The sequence below is a fragment of the Pseudophryne corroboree genome, chromosome 9 (genome assembly GCF_028390025.1).
Source record: "Pseudophryne corroboree isolate aPseCor3 chromosome 9, aPseCor3.hap2, whole genome shotgun sequence".
NCBI lineage: Eukaryota > Metazoa > Chordata > Amphibia > Anura > Myobatrachidae > Pseudophryne > Pseudophryne corroboree.
The window spans coordinates 87,667,212-87,681,716 of record NC_086452.1 but is presented as its reverse complement, the minus strand read 5'-3'; the positions used below and the strand labels follow the sequence as shown (position 1 = coordinate 87,681,716).

The 14,505-nt window shown below is 49.5% G+C and overlaps 1 protein-coding gene across 2 annotated transcripts in view; it reads right to left on the bottom strand.

The window, feature by feature from the left end:
* The window catches only part of TRABD2B (TraB domain containing 2B), a 627,183-nt gene that overhangs the window by 333,010 nt on the left and 279,668 nt on the right, over nucleotides 1–14,505 (bottom strand). The gene's annotated exons all lie outside the window — the stretch shown is intronic.

Genomic DNA, 14,505 nt, shown 5'->3' with positions numbered 1-14,505 from the left:
TGTTCTCACTCCTCTTTTTCTTACGATTCTCAGCACCTTGTGTATGAGAGGAAGAGGAGGAAACACATAAACCGACTGGAACACCCACGGTGTCACTAGTGCGTCCACAGCTATCGCCTGAGGTTCTCTTGACCTGGCGCAATACCTTTGTAGCTTTTTGTTGAGGCGGGATGCCATCATGTCCACCTGTGGCAGTTCCCATCGATTTGTAATCTGTGTGAAGACTTCTTGATGAAGTCCCCACTCTCCCGGGTGGAGGTCGTGCCTGCTGAGGAAGTCTGCTTCCCAGTTGTCCACTCCCGGAATGAACACTGCTGACAGTGCTTGCACGTGATTCTCCGCCCAGTGAAGAATTCTGGTGGCTTCTGCCATTGCCACCCTGCTTCTTGTGCCGCCCTGGCGGTTTACATGAGCCACTGCGGTGATGTTGTTTGACTGAATCAGCACCGGTTGGTTGCGAAGCAGAGGCTCCGCTTGACTCAGGGCGTTGTATATGGCCCTTAGTTCCAGGATATTGATGTGCAGACAAGTCTCTTGACTTGACCACAGCCCCTGGAAGTTTCTTCCCTGAGTGACTGCCCCCCACCCTCGGAGGCTTGCATCCGTGGTCACCAGGACACAGTCCTGTATGCCGAACCTGCGGCCCTCGAGAAGGTGAGCACTCTGCAGCCACCACAGAAGAGACACCCTGGCCCTGGGGGATAGGGTGATCAGCCGATTCATCTGAAGATGCGATCCGGACCACTTGTCCAACAGATCCCACTGAAAGGTCCTCGAATGGAACCTGCCGAAGGGAATGGCTTTGTATGATGCCACCATCTTTCCCAGGACTCGCGTGCATAGATGCACCGACACCTGTTTTGGTTTTAAGAGGTCTCTGACCAGAGTCACGAGCTTCTGGGCCTTCTCCTCCGGGAGAAACACCTTCTTCTGGTCTGTGTCCAGAATCATGCCCAGGAAGGGCAGACTCGTCGTAGGAATCAGCTGCGACTTTGGAATATTCAGAATCCAGCCGTGCTGTTGTAACACCTCCCGAGAGTGTGCTACGCTGATCAGCAACTGCTCTCTGGACTTCGCCTTTATGAGGAGATCGTCCAAGTATGGGATAATTGTAACTCCTTGCTTTCGCAGAAGCACCATAATTTCTGCCATTACCTTGGTAAATATTCTCGGGGTGCCGTGGACAGACCAAACGGCAACGTCTGGAATTGGTAATGACAGTCCTGTACCACAAATCTGAGGTACTCCTGATGAGATGGATAAATGGGGACATGCAGGTAAGCATCCTTTATGTCCAGAGACACCATAAAATCCCCCTCTTCCAGGCCCTGAGCGATTCCATCTTGAACTTGAACCTTTTCAGGTAAATGTTCAGGGATTTTAAATTCAATATGGGTCTGACCGAACCGTCCGGTTTCGGAACCACAAACATTGTGGAATAGTAACCCCTTCCCTGTTGAGGGAGGGGAACCTTTACCACCACCTGCTGGAGATATAATTTGTGAATTGCCGCTAACACTACTTCCCTTTCTATGGGGGAAGCTGGCAGGGCCGATTTGAGGTAACGGTGAGGGGGCATCACTTCGAATTCCAGCTTGTATCCCTGAGACACAATCTGTATAGCCCAGGGATCCACCCGTGAGCGAACCCACTGGTGGCTGAAATTTCGGAGACGCGCCCCCACCGCTCCTGGCTCCACCTGTGGAGCCCCAGCGTCATGCGGTGGATTTAGTGGAAGCCGGGGAGGACTTCTGTTCCTGGGAACTAGCTGTATTGTGCAGCTTCTTTCCTCTACCCCTGCCTCTGGCAAGAAAGGACGCACCTCTGACTTTATTGCCTCTTTGTAATCGAAAGGACTGCATTTGGTAATACGGTGCTTTCTTAGGTTGGGAGGGAATATATGGCAAAAATTTTGACTTCCCAGCCGTAGCTGTGGAAACTAGGTCCGAGAGACCGTCCCCAAACAATTCCTCACCCTTATAAGGTAAAACCTCCATGTGCTTTTTTGAGTCGGCATCACCTGTCCATTGCCGAGTCCACAGGACCCTTCTGGCAGAAATTGACATTGCATTTATTCTACAGCCCAGTAGGTAAATGTCTCTCTGGGCATCCCTCATGTATAGGACAGCGTCTTTTATATGCCCCAGGGTCAGCAATTTAGTATCCTTGTCCAAGGTATCAAGCTCCTCAGACAGAGTATCTGTCCATGCTGCTACAGCACTACACATCCAGGCCGACGCAATTGCCGGCCTTAGTAGGGTACCTGAATGTGTATAAACGGACTTCAGGATACCTTCCTGCTTTCTATCCGCAGGATCTTTTAGGGCGGCCGTATCCTGTGACGGCAGGGCCACCTTCTTAGATAAGCGCGTCAACGCTTTGTCTACCTTAGGGGAGGATTCCCAGCATAACCTGTCCGTTGGCTGGAAAGGATACGCCATAAGTAACCGTTTGGAAATCTGCATTTTCCTATCAGGAGAATCCCAAGCTTTTTCACATAACTCATTTAACTCATGTGAAGGGGGAAAAGTCACTTCTTGTCTTTTCTCCCCAAACATATAAACCCTCTTGGCAGGGACAGGGTTTTCCTCTGAGATGTGCAATACATCCTTCATTGCTATAATCATGTAGCGGATGGCTTTAGCCATTTTAGGCTGCAACTTTGCATCATCGCCATCGACACTGGAGTCAGAATCCGTGTCGATATCCGTGTCAACAATTTGGGATAGTGGGCGCTTCTGAGACCCTGACGGCCTCTGCGCTGTAGGATCAGGCATGGGTTGGGACCCTGACTGTCCCAAGGCATCAGCTTTATCCAACCTTTTATGCAAGGAGTTTACATTATCATTTAACACCTTCCACATATCCATCCAATCAGGTGTCGGCGCCGTCGGCGGAGACACCACATTCATCTGCACCTCCTCTGCTTCCACATAGCCTTCCTCGTCAAACATGTCGACACAAGCGTACCGACACACCACACACACAGGGGATGCTCTATTTGAGGACAGAACCCCCACAAGGCCTTTTGGAGAGACAGAGAGTATGCCAGCACACACCCCAGCGCTATATGACCCAGGAATTACACAGTAACTTAGTGTTTACCCAGTAGCTGCTGTATATACTGATATTGCGCTAAATTTATGTGCCGCCCCTCTCTTTTTACCCTCTTTCTACCGTGAATCTGCAGGGGAGAGCCTGGGGAGCTTCCTCTCAGTGGAGCTGTGGAGAGAAAATGGCGCTGGTGAGTGCTGAGGAAGAAGCCCCGCCCCCTCAGCGGCGGGCTTCTGTCCCGCGATTTTGTGTAAAATAATGGCGGGGGCTCATGCATATATACAGTGCCCAACAGTATATATGCCCTATTATGCCAAGAGGTACTTAATTGCTGCCCAGGGCGTCCCCCCCCCCCCCCTGCGCCTTGTACCCTACAGTGACCGGAGTGTGTGGGTTTGATGTGGGAGCAATGGCGCACAGCTGCAGTGCTGTGCGCCACCTCATATGAAGACTGGAGTCTTCTGCCGCCGCTTTTGACGTCTTCTTGCTTCACACGCCGGCTTCTGGCTCTGCGAGGGGGACGGCGGCGCGGCTCCGGGATCGGACGACCAAGGGTGCGTTCCTGTGTTCGATCCCTCTGGAGCTAATGGTGTCCAGTAGCCTAAGAAGCATGACCTATCCGCAGTTAGTAGGTCTGCTTCTCTCCCCTCAGTCCCACGTAGCAGAGAGCCTGTTGCCAGCAGATCTCTCTGAAAATAAAAAATCCTAACAAAATACTTTCTTATTAGCAAGCTCAGGAGAGCTCACTAAAGTGCACCCAGCTCGGCCGGGCACAGATTCTAACTGAGGTATGGAGGAGGGGCATAGAGGGAGGAGCCAGTGCACACCAGTAGTCCTAATTCTTTCTTAAAGTGCCCTGTCTCCTGCGGAGCCCGTCTATTCCCCATGGTCCTTACGGAGTCCCCAGCATCCACTAGGACGTTAGAGAAATTTAGTATCCCCCGAATGTATCACAGAGGGACGGCAGTAGGTATCTCAGATGTTTATTGCGAACCTTCCATTCCCGCCTGCTGCTGCAACCCTCATAGGTTTCTAAGGAGGATGCCATGCTGCCAGATTTACCAAGCTCCAGAATGCAAAACATTAAGAAGATCAGCCCCTGCAGCTAACGCCATATAAAGATGGCATTAGCACACCGTAACCCAATGGTTGCCATGCATGCATGGTCAGTAGGACTGTACAACAGCCACCCAGCATACGTGGTCAGCAGAACTGCATGTGCGCAGAAGCCCTAGCACCACACTGTGCGCAACGCTGGGACTGACTCCTTCTGACTCCTTCCAGAGCCCCTGTCCATGCTGGTGTAGATTAGTACATCCCGCCAAAATAATCGCATCCTGGAACGTGATTCTGGGCACTAATATAGAGCCCAGATCGCACTGCAAATGCGATTCCTGATAAATGGGCCCCTTTGTGTTCCGGCAGCTAATAAGAGTCTGTTTTCCTGCCCGAAAGACAGACACTATTCCTGCTTACAGTATCTCTTCCCCTGCTCCAGCTTTACTGCGCTACTACAGTAAATGCCAGAAGAATTTGCATGACGGCAAGATAAGCTACAAATACTCTGCTTATTTTTCCAGTTATCATTTATCTTTAATAAATGTACTAATGCGCCATGAGAAGGGCCCTCTCAGTCTCATTAAGTCTCTTTATCCCCGTAGGTATCATCTGATTCTCATTTTGTGTTTCATTTAGTGGGGATCATGCTTTCGTTTCAACCTGGCCCCGGAACATCTGCTTCTCAGATTCCAGGTTTCTGCTTCCACTTCTAGTAAGAGTCGGATAGGTGCTTAGACACACTGTGGAATTTTGATTAAGGGAGATCACACGGTATATGCTTTGACATTCTCCTATCCTTCATGTAGCATTATTTTACATTACTCATGAGTTTTGTGTTTTATCACAATTCTTATCGTGATGATACACATTGAGATTGATCAGACAGAGCTGTGACTGTGACCCTATCCATAAAGAATATATTTTTTAAATAAAACATAATGCTTTTAAGATCCGGGGAATTATTTGTATTCTTTAAACCTTCATTAAGACACAAATTAATAAACTCATTTAAGTCCGCAATGTGGATTTAAGCTCCCATTCAACAAAGGAATAAGCATACGGTTTGGAAGAGTAAACCCGTTACCATATCTATTCTTATCTGCTTTCAAAATTATATTTGCCTACTCTCTTGAAATGTCTGGGAGACTCCCGCATTTCTTGGCCTCCTGGATAATTTGCTTCTTCAGGCACTGCCTTCAATGAGCGAGGATGTTCCTTTTAAACACTCCATCTATGACCTCTCAGATAGAAGATCCAATAGTAACCAAGTACCAGTGCCGTAACTAGCTATGTGCGAGAGGAGCATTGCACACAGCGCAATGCGCTGTGAGGCGAAAAAAATCTCTTCATGCACCCGCCGCATAGCTTGTTACGGCACTGCTTGAGTGGAGAGAACTGCTAGTGCGGGTGCTCCCTTATCCATCCTCCTCTCCCTCCGCCCTCTGCACCCCAGCTGCACCGCCGCTGCTCCAGCGTTACTAATGTGCAGGGCCAGCTCGCCCGTTACGCCGAGTACGAAAGCGAGTAAGGCGCCACAGTGAAGAGGGCGGCGGGGAGACAGACAGTGCCGGCGTGGACTGGCAGTAAATCAGGCAGCAGGGATTATTGTCCTGAAGTAGCAGGGGGAAGAGGAGAGAGAGAGCAGTCCATGAGAGAGGTTTGGAGGAGGAAGGAAGCAGGCAGCGGCGGGGAGAGCCTTTTGATGTCAGGCAGTAGCTGCTGCAGGCAGTGAGGGACAGAGCCACCCAGGAGACGGAGAGGCTCTTACACCTGCCCGCAGCCCTCCTCACCTGTCCAGTGCAGCTTCCAGCATCAGAATCGGGCTCCGGAATCCACTGTAGGCACACAGGCGTCTGAAGCAGATAGAGGTCGGCTTGGGAAAGATTAGCTGCCCGGGGTCAGCATCCTGCTGCTTCCCCTACTGCACCTGGCACTGAGTAAGTGGCTCCCATGTTGGGGCGCTATCATTAACCTGTTACTGTCTTCAGATCAAGGGGCTCAGCTCTCCTGATTGGCTGAGTAACTAGTACATCATGGTATACTTCCCCCTATCTGTGTGTGACCCTCCCCCCATATATCTGTTTGTGACATATTACTGGTATGCAAGCAGTTGTCGTTCTCTTACAGTTGGTTGCTAGCTACACTGCCTCCCTGTAACCCCTGCCTCAGTCACCCCTGCCTCCATGGTCACCCACTATCTCCCAGTCACCCCTACCTCAGTCACCCACTGTCTCCCTGGTCACCTATTATCTCACTGTCACCCCTGCCTCCCCGGTCACCCACTATCTCCCTGTCAACTTTGCCTCAGTCACCCACTGTCTCCCTGGTCACCCACTATCTCACTGTCACCCATGCCTCCCCGGTCACCCAATATCTCCCTGTCAACCCTGCCTCAGTCACCCACTGTCTCCCTGTCACACCTGCCTCAGTCACCCACTGTCTCCCTGTCACTCACTGTCTCACTGTCACCCCTGCCTCCCAGGTCACCCACTATCTCCCTGTCACCCCTGCCTCCCCGGTCACCCACTGTCTCTCTGTCACCCCTGCCTCCTCTGTACCCACTATCTCCCAGTCACCCCTGCATCCCCGGTCACCCACTATCTCCCTGTCACCCCTACCTCAGTCACCCACTGTCTCCCTGGTCACCCACTGTCTCCATGTCAACCCTGCCTCCTCTATACCCAGTGTCTCCCTGTCCCCCCTGCCTCCCTGGTCACCCACTATCTCCTTGTACCCTTGGGGGGTACTATTGTGTGAACCTTCTTTGTTTACACACCCATTTTTGCCCTTTCAAACATTTATCCTTTTAAGGGGTGCCAAAATTTATATTCGCTTACCAAAAAAATTAAGCTCAGGCCGGCCCGGCTAATGTGGACGACTGGAGGCGTCACGCGGCAGCAGCTGATCTTGAGGGGAGGAGGCTGATGCGCTGAACATGCTCTTCAGCAATCCCTTCTCCCCTCAGCTGCGCTACTCAGCACCAGGCGTGACGTCACCATGTGCCCCCGGTGCAGCCAGCCAGGAAGCCTCTTCCTCTGCCAGCGTTAGGCACCTGACACGAGGAGCTGCAGCCACGAAAGAGCCGAGGAAGACATGGAGCAGGGACCCTACACCAGTGCCTGTCAGCGCTGGACTCATCCATCCAGGAGTCGGACTTACACCGGCGCACACCACCACCACAGGTTAGGGACAGATAGGGACTTATGAAAGACCCCCTTCCCCCGCATTTCTCTCACCCCTTAAACCTCCCCCCATGTTCCTCCCACTTGTTCCTCACTCACTCTCTCCCTAAACCTCCCCCTGCGTTCCTCACCTGCTCTCTCCCTAAACCTCCCCCTGCGTTCCTCTCACCTGCTCTCTCCCTAAGCCCCCCGCGTTCCTCTCACCTGCTCTCTCCCTAGCCCTCGCCCCACATTCCTCTCACCTGCTCTAACCCTAGCCCTCCCCCAGTGTTCCTCTCACCTGCTCTCTCCCTAGCCCTCCCCCCGTGTGGTCCTCACCTGCTCTAACCCTTGCTCTCCCCTGCTCTAACCCTGCCTAATGTGTAAAAAGGGGCAATCTGCCTACCTAATGTGTAAAAAGTGGACGCTGTCTGTCGTAATGTGTAAAAAGGGGACGCTGTCTGCCGTAATGTGTAAAAAGGGGAATCTGTCCCATAATGTGTAAAAAAGGAGGCGCTGTAATGTGTAAAAAGGGCACGCTGTCTGCCATAATGTGTAAAAAGGGGGACGCTGTCTGCCGTAATGTGTAAAAAGGGGACGCTGTCTGCCGTAATGTGTAAAAAGGGCACGCTGTCTGCCGTAATGTGTAAAAAGAAGGCGCTGTCTGCTGTAATGTGTAAAAAGGGGACACTGTCTGCCGTAATGTGTAAAAAGGGCACGCTGTCCGCCGTAATATGTAAAAAGGGGGACGCTGTCTGCTGTAATGTGTACAAAGGGGACGCTGTCTGCCGTAATGTGTTAAAAGAGGACAATGTGTAAAAAGGGGACGCTGTCTGCCGTAATGTGTAAAAAGGAGGCAAAGAGGCGCTGTCTGCCGTAATGTGTAAAAAGGGGAAGCTGTCTGCCGTAATGTGTAAAAAGGGGACGCAGTCTGCCGTAATGTGTAAAAAGGAAGCAAAGAGGCGCTGTCTGCCGTAATGTGTAAATAGGGGAAGCTGTCTGCCGTAATGTGTAAAAAGGGGACACTGTCTGTCGTAATGTGTAAAAAGGGGCTCTACCTGGTGTTGTGGCGCTACTGTGCGGCGTAATCTGAATAATGGAGACTACTGTGCAACATTATGAATTGGTATTATTTTGTGCCCACACCCCTTTCCCGTTAAGCCACACCCCTATATTTTTTGCACGCGTCTACGGCGCGCACTGCTGCCGGTTTATGTTAGGAGGGTGGCGCCGATGCCGTTTCTTGCACACAGTGCTAAAATGTCTAGTTACGGCACTGCCAAGTACTAACCAATTAAATCCTATAAATTGTAAGCTTGCAAGCAGGACGTTCCTACCTCTATGACTGTTATTACCCAGTTTTGTTTTATCGCTGTTGTAAAACGCAACGGAACTTGCTGTGCTAAGTAGGTAATTCCAAGTTGATCGCAGCAGGATTTTTGTTAGCAATTGGGCAAAACCATGGCCCTCATTCCGAGTCGTTCGCTCGCAAGCTGCTTTTAGCAGCTTTGCACACGCTAAGCCGCCGCCTACTGGGAGTGAATCTTAGCTTCTTAAAATTGCGAACGAAAGATTCGCAATATTGCGAAAAGACTTCTCTGTGCAGTTTCTGAGTAGCTCCAGACTTACTCTTCCAGTGCGATCAGTTCAGTGCTTGTCGTTCCTGGTTTGACGTCACAAACACACCCAGCGTTCACCCAGACACTCCTCCGTTTCTCCAGCCACTCCCGCGTTTTTCCCCAGAAACGGTAGCGTTTTTTCAAACACTCCCATAAAACGGCCAGTTTCCGCCCAGAAACACCCACTTCCTGTCAATCACATTATGATCACCAGAATGAAGAAAAAAACCTCGTAATGCCGTGAGTAAAATACCTAACTGCATAGCAAATGTACTTGGCGCAGTCGCACTGCGGACATTGCGCATGCGCATTAGCGACTAATCGCTCCGTTAATAACGAGCAAACAACTCGGACTGACCACCCATGTGCACTGCAGGGGAGGCAGATATAACATGTGCAGAGAGAGTTTGATTTGGGTGTGGTGTGTTCAATCTGCAATCTAATTTGCAGTGTAAAAATAAAGCAGCCAGTATTTACACTGCGCAGAAACAAAATAACCCACCCAAATCTTACTCTCTCTACACATATATCTGCCTCCCCTGCAGTGCACATGGTTTTGCCCAATTGCTATCAAAAATCCTGCTGCGATCAACTTGGAATTACCCCCTATATAAGAAACTGTTATTAAATATATTGTTATCATACGCAGGGTCAGTATACTAAACAATGATATAAAAAAATATTTGGCTGATTAGTTTTAAGGATAAGCACTTGTTGTTGCAAGTGTGAAGTAGGTAGGGGGAGGTTCCATTCTATCTGACGTCCCACCATGATATTTAGCAGCACCCATCAATGTATGGCTTACTGGTTGTGATGTATCTTTGCCTGAACATTCCAGGAGGCACTTCTTGGCCTTCACTGAGAACTGAATCTCCACCACAGTGTCTATCTTGCAAATATAACCCCTATCCTATTTGCTACATTCACACATGAAGGTTATGAAGTGCAAGCCCTTCTCTGCTCTGGGCAAAGGTGGCGATATTGCTGGGTCTCCTATAACCTCTGTACGGATCAACTGAATAATGCAACATGCTGTCACCCCAGCATCTTGTGAGCACATGTACGGAATGTGCTACTTACATGCACAATGAAAAAGACTGAGGAATAGAGCAAAGCAGACACTAATGTCACTTTGTCAATCTATCGAGTAAACTGTCCCTTTCTAACAAAGGGAAAGATTCATCATAGGGTGAAAAGCCTGTTTTCTCTGGTGATAGATAATAAGAATTTACTTACCGATAATTCTATTTCTCGGAGTCCGTAGTGGATGCTGGGGTTCCTGAAAGGACCATGGGGAATAGCGGCTCCGCAGGAGACAGGGCACAAAAGTAAAGCTTTCCGATCAGGTGGTGTGCACTGGCTCCTCCCCCTATGACCCTCCTCCAAGCCAGTTAGGTACTGTGCCCGGACGAGCGTACACAATAAGGGAGGAATTTTGAATCCCGGGTAAGACTCATACCAGCCACACCAATCACACCGTACAACTTGTGATCTAAACCCAGTTAACAGTATGATAACAGCGGAGCCTCTGAAAAGATGGCTCACAACAATAATAACCCGATTTTTGTAACTATGTACAAGTATTGCAGATAATCCGCACTTGGGATGGGCGCCCAGCATCCACTACGGACTCCGAGAAATAGAATTATCGGTAAGTAAATTCTTATTTTCTCTATCGTCCTAGTGGATGCTGGGGTTCCTGAAAGGACCATGGGGATTATACCAAAGCTCCCAAACGGGCGGGAGAGTGCGGATGACTCTGCAGCACCGAATGAGAGAACTCCAGGTCCTCCTTAGCCAGGGTATCAAATTTGTAGGATTTTACAAACGTGTTTGCCCCTGACTAAATAACCGCTCGGCAAAGTTGTAAAGCCGAGACCCCTCGGGCAGCCGCCCAAGATGAGCCCACCTTCCTTGTGGAATGGGCATTTACATATTTTGGCTGTGGCAGGCCTGCCACAGAATGTGCAAGCTGAATTGTATTACACATCCAACTAGCAATAGTCTGCTTAAAAGCAAGAGCACCCAGTTTGTTGGGTGCATACAGGATAACAGCAAGTCAGTTTTCCTGACTCCAGCCGTCCTGGAACCTATATTTTCAGGGCCCTGACAACATCTAGCAACTTGGAGTCCTCCAAGTCCCTAGTAGGTGCAAGGCACCACAATAAGCTGGTTCAGGTGAAACACTGACACCACCTTAGGGAGAGAACTGGGGACGAGTCCGCAGCTCTGCCCTGTCCGAATGGACAAACAAATATGGGCTTTTTTGAGAAAAAAACCACCAATTTGACACTCGCCTGGTCCAGGCCAGGGCCAAGAACATGGTCACTTTTCATGTGAGATGCTTCAAATCCACAGATTTGACTGGTTTTAAACCAATGTGATTTGAAGAATCCCAGAACTACGTTGAGATCCCACAGTGCCACTGGAGGCACAAAAGAGGGTTGTATATGCAATACTCCCTTGACAAAGTTCTGGACTTCAGGAACTGAAGCCAATTCTTTCTGGAAGAAAATTGACAGGGCCGAAATTTGAACCTTAATGGACCCCAATTTGAGGCCCATAGACACTCCTGTTTGCAGGAAATGCAGGAATCGACCGAGTTGAAATTTCTTTGTGGGGCCTTCCTGGCCTCACACCACGCAACATATTTTCGCCACATGTGGTGATAATGTTGTGCGGTCACCTCCTTTCTGGCTTTGACCAGGGTAGGAATGACCTCTTCCGGAATGCCTTTTTCCCTTAGGATCCGGCGTTCCACCGCCATGCCAACAAACGCAGCTGCGGTAAGTCTTGGAACAGACATGGTACTTGCTGAAGCAAGTCCCTTCTTAGCGGCAGAGGCCATAAGACCTCTGTAAACATCTCTTGAAGTTCCGGGTACCAAGTCCTTCTTGGCCAATCCGGAGCCATGAGTATAGTTCTTACTCCTCTACGTCTTATAATTCTCAGCACCTTAGGTATGAGAAGCAGAGGAGGGAACACATACACCGACTGGTACACCCACGGTGTTACCAGAACGTCCACAGCTATTGCCTGAGGGTCTCTTGACCTGGCGCAATACCTGTCCCGTTTTTTGTTCAGACGGGACGCCATCATGTCCACCTTTGGTATTTCCCAACGGTTTACAATCATGTGGAAAAAACTTCCCGATGAAGTTTCCACTCTCCCGGGTGGAGGTCGTGCCTGCTGAGGAAGTCTGCTTCCCAGTTTCCATTCCCGGGATGAAACACTGCTGACAGTGCTATCACATGATTTTCCGCCCAGCGAAAAGTCCTTGCAGTTTTTGCCATTGCCCTCCTGCTTCTTGTGTCGCCCTGTCTGTTTACGTGGGCGACTGCCGTGATGTTTTTCCCACTGGATCAATACCGGCTGACCTTGAAGCAGAGGTCTTGCTAAGCTTAGAGCATTATAAATTTACCCTTAGCTCCAGTATATTTATGTGGAGAAAAGTCTCCAGACTTGATCACACTCCCTGGAAATTTTTTCCTTGTGTGACTGCTCCCCAGCCTCTCGGGCTGGGCTCCGTGGTCACCAGCATCCAATCCTGAATGCCGAATCTGCGGCCCTCTAGAAGATGAGCACTCTATAACCACCACAGGAGAGACACCCTTGTCCTTGGATATAGGGTTATCCGCTGATGCATCTGAAGATGCGATCCGGACCATTTGTCCAGCAGATCCCACTGAAAAGTTCTTGCGTGAAATCTGCCGAATGGAATTGCTTCGTAGGAAGCCACCATTTTCTACCAGGACCCTTGTGCAATGATGCACTGTTTTTAGGAGGTTCCTGACTAGCTCGGATAAATCCCTGGCTTTCTCTTTCGGGAGAAACACCTTTTTCTGGACTGTGTCCAGAATCATCCCTAGGCACAGCAGACGTGTCGTCGGGATCAGCTGCGATTTTGGAATATTTAGAATCCACCCGTGCTGTTGTAGCAGTATCCGAGATAGTGCTACTCCTACCTCCAACTGTTCCCTGGACTATGCCCTTATCAGGAGATCGTCCAAGTAAGGGATAATTAAGACGCCTTTTCTTCGAAGAAGAATCATCATTTCGGCCATTACCTTAGTAAAGACCCGGGGTGCCGTGGACAATCCAAACGGCAGCGTCTGAAACTGATAGTGACAGTTCTGCACCACGAACCTGAGGTACCCTTAGTGAGAAGGGCAAATTTGGGACATAGAGGTAAGCATCCCTGATGTCCCGGGACACTATATAGTCCCCTTCTTCCTGTTCGTTATCACTGCTCTGAGTGACTCCATCTTGATTTGAACCTTTGTAAGTGTTCAAAAAATTTTTAGATTTAGAATAAGTCTCACCTAGCCTTCTGGCTTCAGTACCACAATATAGTGTGGAATAATACCCCTTTTCTTGTAGTAGGAGGGGTAATTTAATTATCACCTGCTGGGAATACAGCTTGTGAATTTTTTCCCATACTGCCTCCTTGTCGGAGGGAGACCTTGGTAAAGCAGACTTCAGGAGCCTGCGAAGGGGAAACGTCTCGACATTCCAATCTGTACCCCTGGGATACTACTTGTAGGATCCAGGGGTCCTGTACGGTCTCAGCGCCATGCTGAGAACTTGTCAGAAGCGGTGGAACGCTTCTGTTCCTGGGAATGGGCTGCCTGCTGCAGTCTTCTTCCCTTTCCTCTATCCCTGGGCAGATATGATCTTATAGGGACGAAAGGACTGAGGCTGAAAAGACGGTGTCTTTTTCTGCAGAGATGTGACTTAGGGTAAAAACGGTGGATTTTCCAGCAGTTGCCGTGGCCACCAGGTCCGATGGACCGACCCCAAATAACTCCTCTTCCTTTATACGGCAATACACCTTTGTGCCGTTTGGAATCTGCATCACCTGACCACTGTCGTGTCCATAACATCTTCTGGCAGTTATGGACATCGCATTTACTCTTGATGCCAGAGTGCAAATATCCCTCTGTGCATCTCGCATATATAGAAATGCATCCTTTAAATGCTCTATAGTCAATAAAATACTGTCCCTGTCAAGGGTATCAATATTTTTAGTCAGGGAATCCGACCAAGCCACCCCAGCTCTGCACATCCAGGCTGAGGCGATCGCTGGTCGCAGTATAACACCAGTATGTGTGTATATACTTTTTATGATATTTTCCAGCCTCCTGTCAGCTGGTCCTTGAGGACGGCCCTATCTATAGACGGTACCGCCACTTGTTTTGATAAGCGTGTGAGCGCCTTATCCACCCTAAGGGGTGTTTCCCAACGCGCCCTAACTTCTGGCGGGAAAGGGTATACCGCCCATAATTTTCTATCGGGGGGAACCCACGCATCATCACACACTTTATTTAATTTATCTGATTCAGGAAAAACTATGGTAGTTTTTTCACATCCCACATAATACCCTCTTTTGTGGTACTTGTAGTATCAGAAATATGTAACACCTCCTTCATTGCCTTTAACGTGTGGCCCTAATAAGGAATACGTTTGTTTATTCACCGTCGACACTGGATTCAGTGTCCCTGTCTGTGTCTGTGTCGACCGACTAAAGTAAACGGGCGTTTTAAAACCCCTGACGGTGTTTTTGAGACGTCTGGACCGGTACTAATTGTTTTTCGGCCGTCTCATGTCGTCAA